Below are 15,396 nucleotides of genomic sequence, written 5' to 3' on the forward strand. Positions count from 1 at the left end.
AATTTTATTGAAATTTATAATCTTAGTGTATTATTGTTAATTTCTAATTTAAAAAAAATTAAAAAAATTTATGAGTGATGGAATTCTATCACTAGTGATGACCACCGTCACTACAAAATGCTTGTGAGTAATAGAATAGTGGCTGATGACATGGCAGGAGTTGATTGGATATTGTGAGTGATGGAATTCTATTACTAGTGACCACTGACGGGTGGTCCATTGGACAACCCTTTATGATGATAAAAGACAAGTTTATCCCTCATTTAAGTGTGTAATTATCTTGAATTAGATAACTACTGTTGCTTATGTCTCAGGAGCGGTTTGGCGGCTTAAAGTGAAGAAAAATGCAGCTTTAGAGGGTTCGGAGTTGAACGGGTCGAGTGTGGAGCAAAAGATGAAACAAAGAAGAACGATCAGCTTGTCACCGTAAATTACGGTCCTACCGTAATTTACGGTGGACCTGATTTTGGCCTGGATCCCACCGTACATCAGACAAGATGCACCGTAACACTCTGAAGGCCACCGTAACTTACGGTGGCACCGTAAGTTACGGTGGAGGCTGCGAGAATATTGTAACTGCCATCATTTATGCAGTTATATGATGTCTTTTCATATTATCTCATCATTGGTCGGCTATTGGAGACACTAGGGGCGATTTTGGGTGATTTGGCTTGGCTTGGAACAATTTCTAACATTCGATTTGTGATTTCGATTTGTATGAACATTGAACTATTTGTTATGATGATTCACCAAGCCATGTGTGGCGAAAACTCTCGGTGATCATCTTAGGTGAAGGTTTATCTTGAACTTTTGTGTGTTTATTTCAGAATTTCTAGAATGATAACTTGCGTTGATTGAATATCATGGTGTATGCATAATTGTTTGTAGCTTGTTAATCGATAGTGCAATTTCTAGTCTCGATCGTACGTTCTTGGTGCCGTTGGTAATCGAGATATCACGGGAAGGGTTAGGGTTGGTTGTTGATTAATTGATCATCGGGAAACAACCTCGCATTTATAAATCCGAGTACTTTGTTCCCTTTTATCACTTCGATTATGTATGTACGAGTTATGTCTATGTAACTCTTTCTAGTTGAAATTTCACACAATTGTTAAAGGAAACAGACTCCTGAGATGGTCATTGTTCCCCTAATCTGTTAAACAATTAACTTCTATTTGCAATTAGTTACTAATTTAGTTTTTCAAAACAACAATCCAAATCATTGAACTTTATTTTCTGCAAATTAGGTTAATTGTAGTCAAATCGCAAAGCTATAAATCAACACACTTTCCACATACTCCCTGAGTTCGATACCCTTTTACCACTATCTATAGTTGTTATTGGGATTAAATTTGCGTGTACCTACGACAGCACGTCAAATTTTGGCGCCGTTGCCGGGGAGTAGTGCGCAACGTGTGTCAGTTTGTTGGTTTTGCTTTGTTATTTTCGGGTTTACATTGGTGTGTTTAGTGTGGAGGTTCTACAGGTGCATGCATACTAGAGGCTCTAACAAAGCGTCACCATTGTCATTTGATCCGGAAATCGAAAGAACGCTAAGGCAAAACAGGGTTTTATTACGAGAAAATAGAATCATTGGTTCACCAACTTCACCCATAACACCAAGAAACATCATGGCTGATTCACAAATCCCACCTATAACGGGTCAAACGACCTCACCATTTATACCTACTTCCACACAACCATCACCAAACACAACCATACCAAATTCCACTAGAATTCCTACTCCACCTCATGACACTACACCAACCAACACCACACAACCCATTACTACCCAAGAAGAACCAACCATTACCTTTAACCCTTCCACTACTATACCACCATTATCCCATTTCTTCCCGGGTGCGGGTCCGTCATATTCAAGCCATACCATAGCACCAATTTCGACCATTCTCCATGCTACTTCAACATTCAGACCATCAAACCAAGCGGGTTTTCAATATTCAACCCTTCCATTTGGGCAATCGTCGGGAATTCAAGGAGATGGGTATGATGAAGGATTTGAGGAGTTTGAGGGTTGTGATGAAGATGGGTATGCTTACGGGGGTTATGGCGATCAAGGAGAATTTAGATATGTGCAAAGTCAATCTCAAGGGATGGCAAGTGTCGGTGGAATGCCACAATTACAACAACTCATACCACAACACATTCGGCCAAGACCACAAGGGCCACCAATGCAACATCCTATCCCATTGCAACAAGTCCGGCCGCAAAATGTACAACCACAATTTCAAAGACCACCTCAACGCCCACTGATGCGACAACAACAGTTTCAACAACCAATTGCACCACAAGGGCAAGTACCAAGGCCAATGAGTCCTATTCCTCCAAGAGGTAGGTTCGGTGTACCAAGGAGGCACCTTAGAGAAAATGTGAGGGGCATCGAAGCGCATTTTAGGCCGGTAATCACTCAAAACCCTTCACCGGTAGTCATTCCTCACAATGATCAAGGGTTTGAAGTGAGGACCAACTCTTTGCAAAGTTTACCAAAATATAAGGGGTTAGCAACGGAGGAGCCTTACTTTCATTTAGAGGCTTATGACTCGATTTGCAACACTCTTGGGAGTCAAGGGTTCTCAGCCGACGATATTAAATTGGTATTATTCCAATTTTCTTTGGAAGATAAGGCGAAAAAATGGTTCTGCACTTTGCCTTCGGCATCCATATATACATGGCGGGAAATGCAACAAACTTTCTTGGATGAGTTTTACACCGCCCAAAAGACCAACGATGCTAGGAAGGGGTTGAGGAGTTTCCAACAACAACATGGTGAAATGTTCCATGAGGCATTTGAACGATTCAATATGATGATAAAGAATTGCCCTCACCATGGAATTGAATTGTGGGAGTTGATGAACGCCTTTCACGAGGGGTTGAGTGCCGAGGATGCTCGTGATTTAATGTCCATTACCGGTGGGACTTTTGGTACAAATTATGAGAACGATGATTGAGAGTTTTTGGAAAGCATGGCAACTACATCAAAGTGGAAAGCTCAAGCATCAAGGAGAGCATGACCGGCCATTGCCCGACCTCAAGTGCACGCCATAGATGATGGTAATGTTCAAACTACTAACCAAATTTATGATGTTTGTGCTTTGTGTAATGAAATAGGTCATGCGGCTGAAAATTGCCAAGGGATTGTGGAAGGGCAATATGAAGAAGTCCATGCGGTTCAAGGTCAAGGAGGGGGTGGTAGAAACTACAACAACATGAACTCTAATACCTACCACCCCGGGTTGAGGAACCACCCAAATTTTCGGTATGGGAACTCTTCAAATCAAGCTAACCCGAACTTTCAAGGTAGCCAAGGTAATTTTGGTTCACGCCAACCTTACAATAACCAAGGTGGATATCAAGGGGGGAATAACCAAGGATACCAAAGGCAATATCGAACGGGTCAAGAACAAGGGGGTCTTCGGGTGGAAACGAGATGATGGAGATGCTAAAAAGCATGCAAATGGAGATGCAAAAATGGAACCAACTTGATGAAGTTCGAATGCAAAAGGATGAGGTTCGTGACAAAAGCATCCAATCACTAACAACCCAAATGGGTCAATTAGCAACCGACGTGGCTGAATTGAAGAAAAACAAGGGTCAACTTCCTAGCGACACTAAGGTAAACCCTTCGCATGGTACGTCACGAGGTAATGCTAATGTTCATCATGTTAGTGTTTTAAGAAGTGGAAAAGAGTTTAAAGCCAATTTGTCACCCGAATTGGTTGAGGGGGTAGTTGAGGACATCACGGGTAATGATAGTGATGATGAAGTTGCACCGGTTAATCCAAAAGAATTAAATGTTAACAAACCGGGTTTGGGTAAAAATGAAAAGAGTGAAAAAGTTGATGGTGAACCGAGTTAAGTCCCTTTTCCATCGGCTTTACTTGACCCGGGAAAGAAAAACTTTATTGCATCAAGAGGTCCCCAAAAAGAAGAAATGTGGGACATGTTCAAACAAGTTAAAATTAACCTTCCACTTCTTGATGCAATAAAACAAGTACCCGCCTATGCCAAATTTTTAAAAGAGTTATGTACACAAAAAAAGGCAAAACAAGAAGAAAGTGCCTAAGCGGGTTGATTTAACCGGGCAAGTAAGTACAGTTTTAAATGGGGAGCTTCCTCCTAAGCTCCAAGATCCGGGTACGCCATTGATTAACATACAAGTTGGTAATTTTCAAATGGCTAAGGCGTTACTAGATCTTGGAGCCGGGGTTAGCATTTTACCGGGGGGCTTATATGACCAATATGATTTTGGTCCGTTAGCAAGGGTGGAGACAACGGTTGTTTTGGCCGATTTGTCTCATAAGCTACCTCGGGGTATGGTTCAAAATGTAATCGTAAAAATTGATGAGTTTTATTACCCGGTTGACTTTCTACTCTTGGACTACTCGTCCGCGGACCCAAAACAACAACAAAACGTAATTTTGGGTCGGCCATTTTTGAGCACCGCTCATGCCGTGATCGATTGTAGATTTGGTACGGTCGACATGACTTTTGGGAATCGAAAAATGCGTTTGAATGTTTTTACTAACAATTCTAATGATAATGGTGTTGATGAGTGTTTCATGGCAGATATAGTTGACGAATGCAACCCGCATGAGTATGAGGAGGATGGTTTGGATGTTTGCCTGTGTGATTTTTCTGAACAGGTACATGCTTATGCACTCCGGGTTGAAGAGGAAAAGCAAGATGCAATGGCTTTGAAAGAAGGTAGACCACCATGGACTCATCAATTTGAAGGTTGACCGACGGAGATAGATTCGGGTACTAAACCATCATTAGAGGAATCGCCAAAGTTGGAACTTAAAGACTTGCCGAGCCACTTGAAGTATGCGTTTTTAGGGGTTAATGACACTTTACCGGTCATTATTGCCTCTAATTTGGAGTTGGCACAAGAACAAGCGTTGTTGGAAGTCTTGAAAGAAAACAAGGGAGCTATCGGATGGACGATTGCCGATCTCAAAGGAATTAGTCCATCCATTGTCATGCAAAAGATCATTACCACCGAAGATGCAAAGCCGACACGAGAAGCTCAAAGGCGATTGAATCCGAACCTACGGGAGGTAGTTAAAAAAGAGCTAATTAAATGGTTGGATGCGGGAATTATTTATCCGATTTCGGATAGTGCTTGGGTGAGTCCCACCCAAGTTGTGCCTAAGAAGGCCGGCATTCAAGTAGTCAAGGATGAAAGTGGTGAACAAATTGCCACCCGACCTGTTACCGGGTGGCGTGTATGTATTGACTACCGAAAATTGAATGCCGCCACTTCTAAGGATCATTTCCCGCTACCTTTCATTGATCAAATTATTGGAAAATTATCGGGTCAAAAATACTACTGTTTTTTGGATGGGTATTCGGGTTACAATCAAATCGTAATACACCCGGATGACCAACACAAGACCACCTTCACTTGTCCATATGGCACCTTTGCCTTTCGGCGTATGCCATTCGGCTTGTGCAACGCTCCGGCAACTTTTCAACGATGTATGATGAGTATTTTCTCGGACATGGTTGGAGAGTCGCTTGAAGTGTTTATGGATGACTTCTCAATCTTTGGCACTTGTTTTGAATCTTGCCTCAACGAATTACAAAAAGTGTTAAAAAGATGCGTTGAGAAAAATTTAGTGCTAAGTTGGTAGAAAAGTCACTTCATGGTGCAAGAGGGCATTTTGTTGGGTCATGTAATTTCTGAAAGGGGGATGGAGGTGGATAAGGCAAAAATACGGGTAATATCATCTTTACCACCTCCGAAAAATGTTAAGGGTGTAAGGTCATTCTTGGCACATGCGGGTTTTTATAGACGTTTCATTAAAGGATTTAGTGTTATCACTAAGCCTTTATGCAACTTGTTATTAAAAGATGTCCCATTTGATTTTACTAACGAGTGTATGCAAGCGTTCACTGTTTTGAAGGAACATTTGGCCAAGGCTCCTATCTTGCAACCACCGGATTGGTCAAAGCCGTTTGAGATAATGTGTGATGCAAGCGATACCACTATTGGTGCAGTTTTGGGTCAATGGGTTGATAGAAAGCCGGTGGTGATTTACTACGCAAGCAAAACTTTATCCGAAGCGCAACTTAATTATACCACAACCGAGAAGGAATTACTAGCGGTGGTGTACGCTTTGGATAAGTTTCGCTCGTATATTTGGGGGAGCAAAGTGGTGGTTTATTCGGATCATAGTGCGGTCCGATATTTGATGGAGAAAAAGGACGCGAAGCCTCATTTGATTCGGTGGGTATTATTGCTACAAGAGTTTGATCTAGAAATCCGAGACAAAAAGGGAAGTGAGAATGTAGTGGCGGATCACTTGTCTCGGATTCCGGTGGAAGGGATCGATGATGTTAGTGAAATCAATGAAAGTTTTCCCGATGAGTAACTCCTAGCCGTTTCCACCTTTGTCGCACCGTGGTATGCTCACTATGTTAACTACTTAGCCATGGGTGCCATCCCAAGTCATTGGACCAAGAAGCGCCGACAACGATTTATGGTTCAAGTGAAACAATATATTTGGGATGAACCGGATCTCTTCAAGATTGGACCGGATCAAGTTATACGAAGGTGTGTGCCCGAGACAGAAGTGTTGGAAATTTTGACCCATGCTCATTCGTCTGCATGTGGGGGTCATTTTAGTGGGCACAAGACAGGCTATCGGGTTCTTTCATGTGGGTTTTATTGGCCCACCATTTTCAAGGATGCATGTGAGTTCGCTAGAAATTGCATAAATTGTCAAAAAATGGGAAGTATATCGAAGAGGGATGAGATGCCATTACAACCAATCTTGGTTGTAGAGATATTTGATGTATGGGGTATAGATTTTATGGGTCCTTTCCCGAATTCGAATGGCTTCCTATACATTTTGGTAGCAGTGGATTATGTCTCGAAGTGGAGTGAAGCTATTGAAACACGAACAAACGACCATTCGGTTGTTTGTAAATTTGTTCAATCCAACATTTTCTCTCGTTTTGGCAACCCGCGGGTTATTATAAGTGATGGTGGTTCGCATTTCAAGAACTTCAACTTTGGGAAATTATTGAAGAGGTATAGCGTGAATCACCGAATTGCCACACCTTACCATCCGCAAACGAGTGGACAAGTCGAAGTGTCCAACCGTCAAATCAAAGAAATTCTCATGAAGACGGTAAGAACGGATAGGAAGGGTTGGTCGAGTAAGTTAGACGATGCATTGTGGGCATACGGACGGCCTACAAGACTCCTATTGGCACAACGCCTTACCGGATGGTGTATGGAAAGGGTTGTCACTTGCCAATGGAGCTAGCGCATCGGGCACATTGGGCAATTAAGACGGTAAATGCGGATTATGATGAGGCGGGGAAGTTGAGAAAGTTGCAATTAAGCGAGATAGAAGAGATTCGAGACGAGGCGTATGAATGTGCATCGGCTTATAAAGATAAACTCAAGAAGGTGCATGATGCAAAATTGCGAAAGAAAACGTTCGAAGTGGGTCAAAAAGTTTGGTTGTATAAATCAAGACTCAAGATGTTCGCGGGCAAGCTTAAAAGCAAATGGATGGGCCCGTATGTCGTTCGGAGAGTTGGAAGGTTTGGTGACGTAGACATCCAAGATGAGCAAACACTTAAACAACAAACGGTGAACGGTCACCGGTTGAAGCCATACTTGGAGGGGAATGGCATCAATAACTTGGAGCTTGATAAAGCGGGCTACATCTTGCGCCCGGTCGATGAGGAACAACCATGAGAGGCCCAGGTTTGGTAGTGTAAATAGTAGTGTTTTGTTTTGTTTTGTTTTGTATAGTTTGCACAATTACCGTATTTCCTTGAAATCCGTGTTTGAAACAAGTGTGGGGATATTCGGGTCACGAATTGTTCTAACATGGTGTTGAGGACAACACGGGACTTTTGAGGGGGTAGGGTGATTTTTACACATTTTTGAAAAATTTAAAAACATAAAAAAAAATTGGAAAAACTTGAAAAATATATAAATTATATACATAAAAATCACATTCTAAGCGAAACAGGAACTCCCAGATATCACCGTAAATTACGGTAATACCGTAATTTACGGTGGAGGTAAAAAGTGTTTGGTCTTTACGGTGCATCTCTACTGTTTTACGGTAGAAGTTTATGTTCAGGTTTCACCGTAATTTACGGTCTGACCGTAAGTTACGGTACGCAGTTTAAGTCAATGCGGTGTTCCGGTTCTGCATGTATATAAAAAAAATTAATTAATAACATCTGATTTCGTGAATAAACCCAGCCACTCAATTTCATTTCACTTTACTATCTATCTATCACCATCCATCTCTTTCACAAAGACCCACAAATCTCCATAGCTTCTTCAACCTTCAATCATCCATATCTCACTCAATTTTTGTCCAAACTAAGTGAAATTGGAGTCTATCTTGACTAATTTTTCACGTAGTTTCTGATTTTTCAAGAGATTTACAAGAAAACGCAGTTTTTGGGTCCGAACTTCAAACCCTAGTTTCGAAATTTTGGGGCTTTTTGAAGTTGTTGCCTCATTTGTGTTTCTTACATCTTCAAACAAGGTATGGAAGTTTATTTACTATGTTTTGTTGATACATTGTGAGAATGAAGGTTAATAGTGTTATTTGGTTATACCCACTTGCTTGTGCATAGTTTTGACTTGTTACTTGTTCTTGAACATGATTATGGTTTGTAGATGTAGGATGGTTAGTAAAGTAGTGAACTTTTGGGGATTTCTACAACGTAGAGACATCATGCCCAAATTTTGAAAAAAAAGAATAATTAAAAGTTTTGGTTCACTAACATCTACAACCATAGTAACAAGCAAGTGTGGGGATATTTTGGAGAAAAGAGTCTAATTTTGTTTCGTTTGGTTGTGTTGTTTGCTCTAATGTGTGTAGGAAAACGGTTAAGACGAAAGAACAAGCGGGATCTAGTTCGTCATCATCGAAAGGGAAGGGCAAAAGCCGGAACAACAACCGCGAAAAAGACAATATATGGGTCGAATAAGTGAAAGTGAAAGTGGGAGCGAGGAAGAAATGGAGTTGGACCCGGCTGAAAAGCCGATATGGAACTCGGGTCCTTTGGATGAGCAACCAGAGGAGTGGCAACCAACACTCTATCATGACCGTATAAATAAGTTGAAGAATAAGGCAGCGGCCTTTATATGTGAGAGGGAAGTCCGGGAAGTTGAGCTTGGTCAGTTTGGGGTGTTTGACAAGTTCCGGGCTTTAGGTTGGGAGTCGGCACTAAAATGTTTTGATAAAGATAAAAGCAATTTGTTTATCACCGAGATACAAGAGTGGATGGCGACTCTTAAATGCAACACATATGAAAGGCCATCGCAAATGAAGTTGATTGGTGAAGTTCACGGGGTTCCAGTGGAGATGTCCTTTGATACGTTGAAGAAGCTCGGGAAATACGATAGCCTTCCAGCCCGTGATTATATGGTTCCCACCCTTGATGACCTTTTGGTGAAGCCGGAGAAGCACCCCCGTTGGAACGACATGTTGGCAGCGCTATTTTTGCCCGGTACTTATCATGGAGTGTTGTATCGGAAGAATTTAAAGATCGAAGCGAAATTATTGTTGGCAATCTGTTTGTTGAATGTTATACCGTGAAGGGGGGACAAAGAGCAGGTGAGGTTCCCGGATGTACCTGTTCTATATTCACTAATGCATGGGTCTCCGCGTTTTCCGATACGCTATCTGATCATGAACCACTAATGGATTTGCCGGAATAAGTATGGAAGGGACATTGTACCATATTGTCGAATCATAAGGGGGTTAATGAAGCAACAAAAGGCTCTTACGTCCGAAGATCGAGGGGCAACGAAAAGGCATCAACCGTTTACGTTAGACAAGTTGGGAATTGGTTGGACGTATACACAATCGGAGCGGTATCATAAGCTTAAATCCGAGGGGCAAAGATGGAGGGCGCTTAAGGCGGGTGCTATAGATTTGTTACCGGGTGAAGAGGATGAACCCGAGAGTGAGGTGGAGATCCCGAGCGGGGATGAAGATTATGAAGAGCAACAGTAAGGTGGTGTTAATGTGAATTTGGGGCAAGGGGGCCCGGGTGGAGGTTATGGTGGTGCTTTCTACGACTATACGGAGCGATCTTATGTGCCCGGGTGGGCTTATGAAGGCACCATGCAAAAGGTGATAGCAAATCAACGTCCTCCGGCCTCCGTTTTTGAAACTTGGTCGGGTCCGGAGCGGACGTTATATGATCAAAATACCATGATGAGTGCAAGCATAGAGCGGTCCTTGAAACAAAGTTTTGATCGTAGTGAGGCGTGGAATCGCACCTTTGCGTATTCCCAAGAGGTGGAAATGAATAATCGATATCACGATGATCAAGAGAGAAGGATGCATGCAGATTGGCATGCCGGGAGGCCAGTGGTTGTGGATCCACAACATGTGGATTATGCCTCGCTACCGCCTTACGATGGTAGTGTGTCGTATCCGACTCCACAGCTTCACCACTCACAATGGATTGATCCGAGGCAACAAGAGGGAGCCCAACAACAACAAGGAGGGAGTAGTAGCGGCTCATTTGCGTTTGGAGAATGGAACGACATGATGTCTTCCATTTTTGGACCTCCGGGACCGCGCTATTATTAGTCAGGTTGTGTTTTCCCTTTGTATTGTTAGCTTGTTTGGTTTTGTTTATGGTTGGGTGGTGTATGATGGTTATGTTTAGTTTGGGATGGTGCTTGTTGGTGGTGTATTGGTGTTAAAAAAAATTATAAAATAAAAAAATCCAAAAAGAAATTTGGGGTTTGAGTGAAGAAGCTTTTTGTTGATGTTGAATGAATTTTAGTGATCAAAGCCTCCTTAAACCATACATTGGGGTCAATGTATCCCAAGTGTGGGGATGGGGGGAAATTTTTGGAGATTTTGAAAAAAAATTTAGATCAAGCGAAATATTGTGAGAATTTGAACACCCTAGATTAACCCCAAACGGTGCACCGGCAACCCTTGATACCCTTTCATTCTTGGTGAGAGTTGAAGCCACATTTGTATATAAATAATGCTTATCTTTGATGAGAGTGGCTACGGGTGGGGGTACATTAGAACTTGTGCTCGAATGCGGTTTGAGTCCTTAGTTAGACATGAATGCGAAAAGGATAAGGGCATCTAGGTAACCTCGTCTTTGGTATGTGTGAGTGTGGGATTTGTGGGGTTGGACCTCATAAGTTATATATATGAGCATGGTTGCTAGAGGGGCGGGGATTTGGACATTTAGTTGCCAATTTTGTGCCTAAAATCCTATCGTTTGTTACCCCTAGCTACTTACTTAAAAATTTACCCAATTTAACCCGGTCTTTTAGTGCTAGTAGTAGTAGTTTGAGTAGTATGATGTAGATATGTTTGATGTTTCATTGTATGCTTGTTTGCTTTGCTTGAAAAAAATGAAAAAAAAAAGAAAATCAGAAAAAAAAAAAGAAAAAAAAGTGATGTGTAGTTGTCTTGTATATATATCGGTTAAGTTAGTAGTTGTTTGGTTATTTGATTGTGTAATAAAAAGACTGGGTTAAATTTTCGCTACTTCATATATATTCCATTTCCCACCTTTACACCTAGCCACGTTACAACCTCGACAGTCCCTTTGATTTGCATTCATGTTTAGCACTTGTAGGAGAAGGATCGATTTAGGTACAAGCTTATACTTGTGCAACCACCCGCTTGCTTATTGTGTGTCTAGCTTATCTTTGCTAGTGTTGACTTGTAGCCGAGAGGAGAGATTTAGAGAGAGGTGTATTGTTTAGGGTGTTAAAAAGGGGTTAGTAAAAGGATTGCATGGTTTTGCTTGGTTTACATTGTTCGCTTGTTTTGAAATTGATTTGATGAGTTGCTTGGGACAAGCAACGGTTAAGTGTGGGGATGTGACGGGTGGTCCATTGGACAACCCTTTTTGATGATAAAAGACAAGTTTATCCCTCATTTAAGTGTATAATTATCTTGAATTAGATAACTACTGTTGCTTATGTCTCAGGAGCGGTTTGGCGGCTTAAAGTGAAGAAAAATGCAGCTTTAGAGGGTTCGGAGTTGAACGGGTCGAGTGTGGAGCAAAAGATGAAACAAAGAAGAACGATCAGCTTGTCACCGTAAATTACGGTCCTACCGTAATTTACGGTGGACCTGATTTTGGCCTGGATCCCACCGTACATCAGACAAGATGCACCGTAACACTCTGAAGGCCACCGTAACTTACGGTGGCACCGTCAGTTACGGTGGAGGCTGCGAGAATATTGTAACTGCCATCAATTATGCAGTTTTATGATGTCTTTTCATATTATCTCATCATTGGTCGGCTATTGGAGACACTAGGGGCGATTTTGGGTGATTTGGCTTGGCTTGGAACAATTTCTAACATTCGGTTTGTGATTTCGATTTGTATGAACATTGAACTATTTGTTATGATGATTCACCATACCATGTGTGGCTAAAACTCTCGGTGATCATCTTAGGTGAAGGTTTATCTTGAACTTTTGTGAGTTTATTTCAGAATTTCTAGAATGATAACTTGCGTTGCTTGAATATCATGGTGTATGCATAATTGTTTGTAGCTTGTTAATCGATAGTGCAATTTCTAGTCTCGATCGTACGTTCTTGGTGCCGTTGGTAATCGAGATATCACGGGAAGGGTTAGGGTTGGTTGTTGATTAATTGATCATCGGGAAACAACCTCGCATTTATAAATCCGAGTACTTTGTTCCCTTTTATCACTTCGATTATGTATGTACGAGTTATGTCTATGTAACTCTTTCTAGTTGAAATTTCACACAATTGTTAAAGGAAACTGACTCCTGAGATGGTCATTGTTCCCCTAATCTGTTAAACAATCAACTTCTATTTGCAATTAGTTACTAATTTAGTTTTTCAAAACAACAATCCAAATCATTGAACTTTATTTTCTGCAAATTAGGTTAATTGTAGTCAAATCGCAAAGCTATAAAATCAACACACTTTCCACATACTCCCTGAGTTCGATACCTTTTTACCACTATCTATAGTTGTTATTGGGATTAAATTTGCGTATACCTACGACAGCACGTCAAATTTTGGCGCCGTTGCCGGGGAGTAGTGCGCAACGTGTGTCAGTTTGTTAGTTTTGCTTTGTTATTTTCGAGTTTACATTGGTGTGTTTAGTGTGCAGGTTCTACAGGAGCATGCATACTAGAGGCTCTCACAAAGCGTCACCATTGTCATTTGATCTGGAAATCGAAAGAACGCTAAGGCAAAACAGGGTTATTACGAGAAAATAGAATCATTGGTTCACCAACTTCACCCATAACACCAAGAAACATCATGGCTGATTCACAAATCCCACCTACAACGGGTCAAACGACCTCACCATTTATACCTACTTCCACACAACCATCACCAAACACAACCATACCAAATTCCACTACAATTCCTACTCCACCTCATGACACTACACCAACCGACACCACACAACCCATTACTACCCAAGAAGAACCAACCATTACCTTTAACCCTTCCACTACTATACCACCATTATCCCATTTCTTCCCGGGTGCGGGTCCGTCATATTCAAGCCATACCATAGCACCAATTTCGACCATTCTCCATGCTACTTCAACATTCAGACCATCAAACCAAGCGGGTTTTCAATATTCAACCCTTCCATTTGGGCAATCGTCGGGAATTCAAGGAGATGGGTATGATGAAGGATATGAGGAGTTTGAGGGTTGTGATGAAGATGGGTATGCTTACGGGGGTTATGGCGATCAAGGAGAATTTGGATATGTGCAAAGTCAATCTCAAGGGATGGCAAGTGTCGGTGGAATGCCACAACAACAACAACTCATACCACAACACATTCGGCCAAGACCACAAGGGCCACCAATGCAACATCCTATCCCATTGCAACAAGTCCGGCCGCAAAATGTACAACCACAATTTCAAAGACCACCTCAACGCCCACTGATGCGACAACAACAGTTTCAACAACCAATTGCACCACAAGGGCAAGTACCAAGGCCAATGGGTCCTATTCCTCCAAGAGGTAGGTTCGGTGTACCAAGGAGGCACCTTAGAGAAAATGTGAGGGGCATCGAAGCGCATTTTAGGCCGGTAATCACTCAAAACCCTTCACCGGTAGTCATTCCTCACAATGATCAAGGGAGAACATTTGAAGTGAGGACCAACTCTTTGCAAAGTTTACCAAAATATAAGGGGTTAGCAACGGAGGAGCCTTACTTTCATTTAGAGGCTTATGACTCGATTTGCAACACTCTTGGGAGTCAAGGGTTCTCAGCCGACGATATTAAATTGGTATTATTCCAATTTTCTTTGGAAGATAAGGCGAAAAAATGGTTCTGCACTTTGCCTTCGGCATCCATTTATACATGGGGGGAAATGCAACAAACTTTCTTGGATGAGTTTTACACCGCCCAAAAGACCAACGATGCTAGGAAGGGGTTGAGGAGTTTCCAACAACAACATGGTGAAATGTTCCATGAGGCATTTTGAACGATTCAATATGATGATAAAGAATTGCCCTCACCATGGAATTGAATTGTGGGAGTTGATGAACGCCTTTCACGAGGGGTTGAGTGCCGAGGATGCTCGTGATTTAATGTCCATTACCGGTGGGACTTTTGGTACAAATTATGAGAACGATGATTGGGAGTTTTTGGAAAGCATGGCAACTACATCAAAGAGGAAAGCTCAAGCATCAAGGAGAGCACGACCGGCCATTGCCCGACCTCAAGTGCACGCCATAGATGATGGTAATGTTCAAACTACTAACCAAATTTATGATGTTTGTGCTTTGTGTAATGAAATAGGTCATGCGGCTGAAAATTGCCAAGGGATTGTGGAAGGGCAATATGAAGAAGTCCATGCGGTTCAAGGTCAAGGAGGGGGTGGTAGAAACTACAACCACATGAACTCTAATACCTACCACCCCGGGTTGAGGAACCACCCAAATTTTCGGTATGGGAACCCTTCAAATCAAGCTAACCCGAACTTTCAAGGTAGCCAAGGTAATTTTGGTTCACGCCAACCTTACAATAACCAAGGTGGATATCAAGGGGGAATAACCAAGGATACCAAAGGCAATATCGAATGGGTCAAGAACAAGGGGGGTCTTCGGGTGGAAACGAGATGATGGAGATGCTAAAAAGCATGCAAATGGAGATGCAAAAATGGAACCAACTCGATGAAGTTCGAATGCAAAAGGATGAGGTTCGTGACAAAAGCATCCAATCACTAACAACCCAAATGGGTCAATTAGCAACCGACGTGGCTGAATTGAAGAAAAACAAGGGTCAACTTCCTAGCGACACTAAGGCAAACCCTTCGCATGGTACGTCACGAGGTAATGTTAATGTTCATCATGTTAGTGTTTTAAGAAGTGGAAAAGAGTTTAAAGCGA

The 15,396-nt window shown here is 41.9% G+C and overlaps 2 non-coding genes across 2 annotated transcripts; both read right to left on the reverse strand.

The window, feature by feature from the left end:
* Positions 1–2,748: 2,748 nt before the first annotated feature.
* LOC118479940 lies at positions 2,749–2,854 on the reverse strand. The gene has a single exon (XR_004861582.1). It is a non-coding gene; the product is annotated as a small nucleolar RNA R71 (small nucleolar RNA).
* An 11,570-nt stretch (positions 2,855–14,424) lies between these two features.
* On the reverse strand, positions 14,425–14,531 carry LOC118480063. Its single transcript, XR_004861702.1, has one exon. It is a non-coding gene; the product is annotated as a small nucleolar RNA R71 (small nucleolar RNA).
* Positions 14,532–15,396: the final 865 nt, after the last annotated feature.

Source organism: Helianthus annuus, chromosome 6 (genome assembly GCF_002127325.2).
Source record: "Helianthus annuus cultivar XRQ/B chromosome 6, HanXRQr2.0-SUNRISE, whole genome shotgun sequence".
NCBI lineage: Eukaryota > Viridiplantae > Streptophyta > Magnoliopsida > Asterales > Asteraceae > Helianthus > Helianthus annuus.